Here is a 10,425-nt window from a genome sequence, read left to right on the forward strand (position 1 = left end):
ATAAGAAGATACAGTTGTTTACACTCCTCCTCAACATCTAGCCCTATACTATACATTAAATTTTAAACAAAAGTATCTGTCTATCAGCGCAATATGTTACAATCCTTTCTCTATACTAAGGCCCTTTTCACAATTGATTATAGGATTAAGTATTGTGAACGTGATACATATATAGCACAGCCAACGCATATCCCATATATAATACACAAACACACACAAACACACACACACACACATATATAACCAACAGAACTTTAAAGGAACTATTTTAACTATTAAATTACTTGTATGTAATAAAATTAGTGTATATTTACAAGACAGAAGAAGAATTGGATGAGAAAGTTCTTAAAACAGATAAATTATTACAGAAACTAAAAGAGATGTGCTTTAGATTAGAAACTGATTTGCTGATGAAAGGTGACTATATGAAGCAAAAGAAAACTAAGAATCCAAATAATAAAATGGTGAAAGATGAATAACAAGATCAGAAGAGACCGACAATGAATCAGGGTAAAGTAATGCAAACCAGTACAGAGTTGCAAAGAAACAGCAGGATGATTTAAAGCGAAGGATCAAAACTTTTAGTAGGAAGAATATGTCTATGAATATAATGAAAGTACAAGAAAGACGAGAATTGAAACTCGATCAGTGAATACTGTAAAACCACTGCTGAGACAAAAAGGAAAAAATAATTCCGGTGCAATACGAAGAAACCAGAAATTGCAAAGATCAAGAATAGAGATAAACCTACAATCCCACGTAGAACTTCAGAAACGAAAGAAAGATGTTGACTACAAAGGAGGGACTGCTAGAGAAGACAAGGGGGGGGGGGGGGGGCATCATTCATTATAATGAGTGTGGGATGGTGAAATAACATTGAGAGGACAAGATTTGCGGTCTAGGACATGCTGTGCCGAGTCCTAGACCATAAATTTTGGCCCCGATGTGAATTTACTATCCCACGATTAATGATTTTTTTCCATCGAAGACGATGTCTGAAAAACGTTAGTTATGACGTTCAAAATTAACGATCGGTTTATCCCTCTGCGTACTATTGTCAAGTCAAGAAGAGAGTGTATGCTACATTTTTTTCAATTTAAATATGTTGAATCTTAATAATTCAGAAAAACAATTACTTAACAAACCAATCTCACATCGGTGATAATGCGAGAAAGTCTTAACCTCACTGATGAACTGTAAAACAAGAAAAAAAATATTGTTTTATATTTTAAAGATCAAACAAAAACTACATTTTATACTCAAATTTTTGCAGTTATACAAAAGATGAATAATTTTTTAAAAATTTCAAGCAGGAAACTTCGAGTGAAAGACCCAAAAATGAGGGGCAGGAAAAAAAGAGAAACTGGCTCAAAGCCAATGAAGCGAGAAAACCAGGGCAAGAGGCACAAGTGAAGTCAATTTAAATTTGTCCGAGGAACAAAAAGTAAATTTTGATCCTGTTCTGGATGGTTTTACAAATTATGACGCCTTTAATTATGCTTAAAATTTAGGAGGAACCCCGCGAGTGGAGCAAAGTGATGAACATGATCCACACTTCATAAGTCTCATTGCAACAGACATAGAAATCAAGTCAAGTGGTATAAAAGGGGATTATCAAAACTGTAGTAGTGATTGATTCAGATTTAAAAGAACAAACGAAAACTACTGAGAATTATTTTTTGTTTTACTCAGAGAGGTAAATCTGAGGATCTCATGGAGGGATCAGGCAAAAAGACAGCTTGAAAAACAAAAAGGAGGGTATGGAAAATGGAAAGGTTGACATTCGACCAATTGATCTATTTCAACAGAAATAAAACAAAGTGCTCGAAAAAGGCGGTATTTTAAATGCAATGTTGAGTTTAAAAAACTACCAAATTTCTTTGCAGTTATATAAAGGATGAATCTACTAATAATGAAATTCTCAAGTACACAATATATGTACGATTCACTTAGATAATTTTGGAGATCAGGAACAGTCCAATCCAAAAGTCCTTTGAAGATGCACAAGATATTGGTTAAATTACAAATCTGTGTAAATTATTACTTGATTGTATAATGATTGAGAAATTTTAAAAGAAATCCATGATACATGTACCTTGTACTCCAACATTACAATAATATGACATGCCAATTGTACTGATAAATTCTTTGGTATTATATAGAAGTATAAACAAGTTGTTAATGCAAACAAAACACTTTCAATGAGTACCTTTTTTGACATTTAATACCACAGAGCTGTTTAGACGAGCACCAAGAAAACACCTGCGTCAATTTCTAACGTTTATTCCAGACCTACAGAAAACGTGACGTCATACGCATAAGTACACATAAAGGTCACATGGTACACAAACAGCTGATTCAACATAAAAAATGAATGAAACATGAAAAACCTCCCCCTCCCAGTTAAGAAAAGACAGTAGATATTGCAATATATAATATTGTATCCTATGATACAATATTGTATATTCTATAATATTGTAGCATACGATATTGAATAATATGATATTAGTTTCTGTAATATAGAATTATATCACATAAAATTGTATAATATGATACTGTAATATTATATAATATTGTATCATACAATATTGTATAATATGATATTGGTATATAATATGATATACTATCACATCACATGAAATTGTATTGTATGATATCGTAAAACAAATTATTGTATTATATGATACAATATGTATAATATAATTTTGTATTATATAATATTTTACTTTATCACATAATATTGTATCATTTGATATGATACAATGTTGTATCAAATTATATTGTATCATATGATACAATATCATATTATGTATTACAAACAATACAGTATGATCATACAATATCATACTATATTATACAGTATAATATCATATGTTTCAATGTTATGATGTATTATGTAATATGATATTGTAATATAATACTATATTGTTTTATATATAATGATATTGTATTATTTTATCAAATACAATAACGTATAACACAATACAATGTCATATCATACGTTACAATATCATATCTCATCACTGTTTATTATATTGTATTATATGATATATGTTGTAAATATGATAGGATGCAATATTTAATGTTATATTATTGTATTGATTAACAAATGAACATATGATTATCATACAATTTTTTAACAGATGATATATGATATTGTGTCAAAACAGAATCCATGAATATCCAAGATCATAAAGTATGATTTTCAATTAATATGATTAAGGTGGTCTCTTAAAGGTGAAGTCTCATAAGGGTGGTGTCTCGTCTCGGTGAGCTTTGTAATCTGTGATTACCTATGTTTTTTATTTCAATAGATTTTTTTTTAATGAAAAAGTGCAATATGATAATATAATTATGCATATATGTTGCTACAAAATAATGAATCATATTGTAAGAAGTATATTTATATTTCGAATAATTTTTTACGTTGTTGTGTTATTTGCAGTTTTCTTTATAACTTATAATGTTGTGATTAAGCCGCGTATGATTTTGTCAGTGATATTATGCCAGAGTTCATTTCTCATTTATTTCAATCATTTTGATGGGCGTGGTCGTTTCAGAACGGACCGAGGGCACGGTCTGGTGTACTACCCCACACTACAATCCTTACAGAGGAGGCTGGATCTGTCCAAACGCCTGGGGACGGGAATCTCCATCTGGGAAATAGGACAAGGACTGGACTACTTTTATGACTTGCTGTGACTTTTGCATAATAAAATTTTACTTTTATTTCCTTTTGTTGTTATCCTCAGCATTAATAGTACAATGAGGTTTCAAAAGTATCGATAAATACCTCATATTTTGACCATGGATCGTGTGTTTGTATTCATTGAAATGAAAGACAGTCTGGTGGGAGATTTTTCCATCTGTTCTTCATTAACAATCAATAAGAAGACACAGTTGTTTACACTCCTCCTCAACATCTAGCCCTATACTATACATTAAATTTTAAACAAAAGTATCTGTCTATCAGCGCAATATGTTACAATCCTTTCTCTATACTAAGGCCCTTTTCACAATTGATTATAGGATTAAGTATTGTGAACGTGATACATATATAGTACAGCCAACGCATATCCCATATATAATACACAAACACACACACACACACACACACATATAACCAACAGAACTTTAAAGGAACTATTTTAACTATTAAATTACTTGTATGTAATAAAATTAGTGTATATTTACAAGACGGAAGAAGAATTGGATGAGAAAGTTCTTAAAACAGATAAATTATTACAGAAACTAAAAGAGATGTGCTTTAGATTAGAAACTGATTTGCTGATGAAAGGTGACTATATGAAAGCAAAAGAAAACTAAGAATCCAAATAATAAAATGGTGAAAGATGAATAACAAGATCAGAAGAGACCGACAATGAATCAGGGTAAAGTAATGCAAACCAGTACAGAGTTGCAAAGAAACAGCAGGATGATTTAAAGCGAAGGATCAAAACTTTTAGTAGGAAGAATATGTCTATGAATATAATGAAAGTACAAGAAAGACGAGAATTGAAACTCGATCAGTGAATACTGTAAAACCACTGCTGAGACAAAAAGGAAAAAATAATTCCGGTGCAATAGGAAGAAACCAGAAATTGCAAAGATCAAGAATAGAGATAAACCTACAATCCCACGTAGAACTTCAGAAACGAAAGAAAGATGTTGACTACAAAGGAGGGACTGCTAGAGAAGACAAGGGGGGGCATCATTCATTATAATGAGTGTGGGATGGTGAAATAACATTGAGAGGACAAGATTTGCGGTCTAGGACATGCTGTGCCGAGTCCTAGACCATAAATTTTGGCCCCGATGTGAATTTACTATCCCACGATTAATGATTTTTTTCCATCGAAGACGATGTCTGAAAAACGTTAGTTATGACGTTCAAAATTAACGATCGGTTTATCCCTCTGCGTACTATTGTCAAGTCAAGAAGAGAGTGTATGCTACATTTTTTTCAATTTAAATATGTTGAATCTTAATAATTCAGAAAAACAATTACTTAACAAACCAATCTCACATCGGTGATAATGCGAGAAAGTCTTAACCTCACTGAAGAACTGTAAAACAAGAAAAGAGATATTGTTTTATATTTTAAAGATCAAACAAAAACTACATTTTATACTCAAATTTTTGCAGTTATACAAAAGATGAATAATTTTTTAAAAATTTCAAGCAGGAAACTTCGAGTGAAAGACCCAAAAATGAGGGGCAGGAAAAAAAGAGAAACTGGCTCAAAGCCAACGAAGCGAGAAAACCAGGGCAAGAGGCACAAGTGAAGTCAATTTAAATTTGTCCGAGGAACAAAAAGTAAATTTTGATCCTGTTCTGGATGGTTTTACAAATTATGACGCCTTTAATTATGCTTAAAATTTAGGAGGAACCGCGAGTGGAGCAAAGTGATGAACCTGATCCACACTTCATAAGTCTCATTGCAACAGACATAGAAATCAAGTCAAGTGGTATAAAAGGGGATTATCAAAACTGTAGTAGTGATTGATTCAGATTTAAAAGAACAAACGAAAACTACTGAGAATTAATTTTTTGTTTTACTCAGAGAGGTAAATCTGAGGATCTCATGGAGGGATCAGGCAAAAAGACAGCTTGAAAAACAAAAAGGAGGGTATGGAAAATGAAAAGGTTGACATTCGACCAATTGATCTATTTCAACAGAAATAAAACAAAGTGCTCGAAAAAGGCGGTATTTTAAATGCAATGTTGAGTTTAAAGAACTACCAAATTTCTTTGCAGTTATATAAAGGATGAATCTACTAATAATGAAATTCTCAAGTACACAATATATGTACGATTCACTTAGATAATTTTGGAGATCAGGAACAGTCCAATCCAAAAGTCCTTTGAAGATGCACAAGATATTGGTTAAATTACAAATCTGTGTAAATTATTACTTGATTGTATAATGATTGAAAATTTTTAAAAGAAATACATGATACATTTACCTTGTACTCCAACATTACAATAATATGACATGCCAATTGCACTGATAAATTCTTTGGTATTATATAGAAGTATAAACAAGTTGTTAATGCAAACAAAACACTATCAATGAGTACCTTTTTTGACATTTAATACCACAGAGGTACACAGACAGCTGATTCAACATAAAAAATGAATGAAACATGAAACACCTCCCCCTCCCAGTTAAGAAAAGACAGTAAATTTCAAACAAGTTCCTTTTGGCTAACAGTGTGACATTCATACAACAATAGTCATTCAACAAACATAATCGTCCGGGTTCTTTGGACGTCTGATAGCTGCACGTTTGAGTGACTCCAGGCAACTGCGGAACCGTAAGAATATCACACGCGTTTTGTTTTTGCGGTCGCTATTCCTCATCGGTGACCGGTGGATTTGGATCGGCATCTGGGACGAACGTTTTGGAGGGTATTACCACTTCACTGTAATAAGAGTGTACAGGTCTGTCGGTTTTCTGGAGATGTCAGCGGTTCCTGCAGTATGTTCCTCTGGGAGTTTCAACCATGTACGCTCGCCTTTTTGTATCTCCTTCCTTTATGGTTCCTTGAGTAAGCCATATATAATTTGTCCTTGTCTGTTTTGATTCTGACTGAATCTCCTGGCTTAGTTCGGGTAACGGTTGCGCGTTGTAAAGTTGGTCATAACTACATTTGTACCGTTCCTTGTATTGTTGATCGCGAAGGAAAACGTCATCACGGTCCATCCATTCTGGGTCTAGCATTTCCGGTATCATGGGAATTGTGCGTAGCTTTTTCCCCATCAAAAGTTCTGCTGGACTCTTACCCGTCGCTTCAATAGGGGTATTGCGGTACGATAGTAATGATTTGAAGATATCATCCTGGCGGAGAATTCGTTTTGAGATCTTAACAGCACTTTCTGCTTCCCCGTTGGATTGTGGATAATGAGGACTCGTGAATGTCTGTCAGAATTTGTAATCTTCTGCAAATTCGTGAAAAGCTCCCGAGGTAAATTGGGTACCGTTATCAGATACCAACTCTTCTAGAATTCCCCATCGAGCAAATATATTCTTCATTTTCCCGATAACATGTGCACTGGTGATAGACTGTAGGAAAGCTATTTCAATGAATCTGGAAAAATAGTCAATGACAAGTGTTTTCCGTTCAACTCACAAAGGTCTGCAGCGACTTTTTGCCATGGTCTAACAGGTAATGGAGTAAACTTCAATGGTTCTCTTTGTTGCGATTGACGGTGTGTTTGGCAAAATTCGCAAGAATTAACAAAACTGCGATTTTCCTGTGTGATACCAGGCCACCAAGCTGAATCCTGAGCTACATTGTGTAAGTCCGAGGTGTCCCTCGTGTATGTTCCTCAGAATTTTGTTTCTAAGTGTCTCAGGTATTACAAAACGATTTCTGTACAAAAGTAGCCCTCTCGACTCTGAAAGTGTACTGCGTATTGCAAAGTAGTCCCGCAATTCACTTCTGTAAATGGACTTCATGTGTGGTTGATTGCCTCTTGTGGGATGCTGTCTTCTCCTGTGGATTTCTGTATTTGCTCTAATAGCTTGTAGGTCAATGGTCTTGAGTTCTCTAGCGAATCAACATAAAAATGGACTTCCTCCGCATAGGTATCACTCTGATTATCTACCTATCGGACGTCTTAAAAGTGCGTCCGGAACAATAAGGTGTTTTCCTGGAACGTGTTATGCATGTAAGCTGAATCCCCGTAGTCGCATAAGCATACCCTGATAACGTTAAGGTGCTTTATCCAAATCTTTAGTATTAATCAAAGGAACGAGGGGTTTGTGGTCTGTGAGCAGCTTAAATGATTTCAGTCCTACCACAGCGCGCAAGAATTTTTCACAAACTCAAAAGGACGCAAGGCATTCTTTCTCAATTTGCGCATAATTTAGTTCAGTGCTAGTTATTTTACGTGAATAATATGCCACTGGCTTGTATTTGTCTCCCTCCTTCTGAAAGAGTGCTGCTCCTAGCCATAGCTACTAGCATCTGCACTAACGACAATAGGCTTCTGTGGATCATAGAATGTCAACACTGGAGCACAGGCAAGTAATTCCTTAACACGACTGAATGCATTAGCTTGCGCTTGGTCCCACAACCAGGCATTTCTGGATTTCAGTAGGTCTGTCATTGGGCTCATTATTGAGGCTAGATCAGGAATGAATCGTCCTTGGTAGTTCACCATACCAATGAATCTGCGTAGTTGGGCGGAGTTTCAATCTGTCTGATGGCATCAAATCGACTGCTACTTGGTTGGATACCTTCAGATGAAATGTTGTGTCCAAAGTATTCTATCTCAGTCTTACGGAATTCACATTTTTACCGGTTTAATTTCAGACCTGAATCATGAATTCTGCACAACACTGTGTCAAGCCTCCTGTCATGTTCCTTGCGTGTTTTCCCGCAAATCAGGATGTCGTCAATGATATCTTCCACTCCCTCAATTCCATGCAGTAAATTAGTCATCTTGCGCTGGAAGAGTTCTGGGGCGGATGTAATTCCAAATGGTACTCGTCTAAAGCAGTAACGTCCCATCGGGGTTATGAATGTTGTCAGCTGTCTGGATGCAAATGAATCTGATAAAATCCACTTGATGCGTCGAGTTTGGAAAACAATGTTGATCCTGCTAATCTCGGAGAAATATCATCAAGATTTGGAAGCATGAAATGTTCTCTTTTCACGGCTTCATTAAGCTTAAGCTTCCTGAAATCTACACGAATCTTCACATTTCCATTCTTTCTTAACACTGGCATCATAGGAGCACACCAATTCGTTGGTTTCTTCACTTTTTCGATGATACCTTCCTTCTCTAATCTGTTTAATTCCGCTTCAACCTTTGGCATCAGTGGGAATGCAATACGACGAGCAGTAGTTAGACAGTATGGCTTTTCATCTTCTTTTAGCGTGATACTGACAGGCTCACACTCTACAAGTCCAAAACTTCCAAACAAACTTGGTTCAATACTGTAGATTTTCTGAATTAATCCAAATTTGTATGCAGCTGATCGTGCTAACAGATTACTTGTTCCTTTGATAACATGAATTGGAAATACAAAGTTTTTGCCCTTGCAACTGGTCTCAGCTGTAAATACTCCAAGATAGTTGATACGTCCTCCTGGTCCGAATAAAGCTGTGTTTGCAGATTCCAGTTTTGGTCGGTTTTGGAGTGCACTGTAAGTCTGTTCACCCATAACTGAGGTGTCCGCTCCTGAGTCGATCTTAGTTGTAACAGTTTTTCCACAGATTTTCAGATTTACTTTCCACGCTGCTTCATCGTCAATACAGGTTGTGACAGATCCAAGAAATCCTGTTTCCTCATACGGTTCTTCCGGCTCGGATTGCTATGCTATTCTGGTTACAACACACGGCGAAGTGATCATATTGGTGACACCGTCTGCACTGTTTGCCTCTAGCAAAACAATTGTCCCTTGCATGGTGTAGGTTACACTTGTTGCATTTCCCTTGACCTTGTCTCCTGTGATGGTTACCTCTGCCACGGCTATGTGTATATCTGTGTCCACGACCTCGACCTCTGCCTCGGCTGTTCTGCTCTGCGACCTGTAGCGCTGTGCTTGCGAACTGCCTCCACGTTTGTAGCTGACACACTCTCGTCCTTGATCTGTGATTTCACCATTTCTGATTGCCGCGCAGTTTCGACTGCTTTCTCAAGTGTCAGATCTTAGAAAGAATAAAGTGACTAAAACATGCAGGTAATGAAGTGTATGTATGGTGCGATGTTCTTGTTCAAGAAAATGTACGAAGTTTTAACACAGAAAGAAGAAAAGACCCTGAAGATTTTTTGATTAGAAGTATAAAAGATGCGATCCTTGTGTAAAGGGAATATAACATTCTTCACGCTTTACTTGTATTGTAAAAAATGAAAAATATTTAACTAGATCTAAAAGTTTTAATCAAGACATACAATGTGATTTTGTTTAATATGATATAATGAAAAACAGAACCAATTGAAACAAAACGATCTTGTATAATGTCTAATGAGAGGACAGTGCATTTTATGATACGACGATATTGTACAAAATGATATGACACGATATTATACCTTAATATTACAACATTTAGTCATTTGATACAATATTGCTTCAAACAGAATTATACGATAATGTACCATACAATACGATTTTGTAAAGAACAGTGTATCATATAAAACAATATTGTATCATACAATACAATATTGTATCATATTATACAATATTGTATCATGTTACAATATGACATTATATTATACGATAAAACGATAATATTTATACGAAATTGTATCATATTACATACTTTGTTAGATAGAGCATGATATGATTTATGATATCATATGACACAATTCCATGTGATAGAATTCTGGAACGCATCAATCATTAAAGCATAAACCAGATTAATCAACCATATTCAAATACATGTTCGTTACCTCCAGGGCCAAAATTTTAAA

This window comes from Crassostrea angulata, chromosome 4, assembly GCF_025612915.1.
Source record: "Crassostrea angulata isolate pt1a10 chromosome 4, ASM2561291v2, whole genome shotgun sequence".
In the NCBI taxonomy this organism is placed as follows: domain Eukaryota; kingdom Metazoa; phylum Mollusca; class Bivalvia; order Ostreida; family Ostreidae; genus Magallana; species Magallana angulata.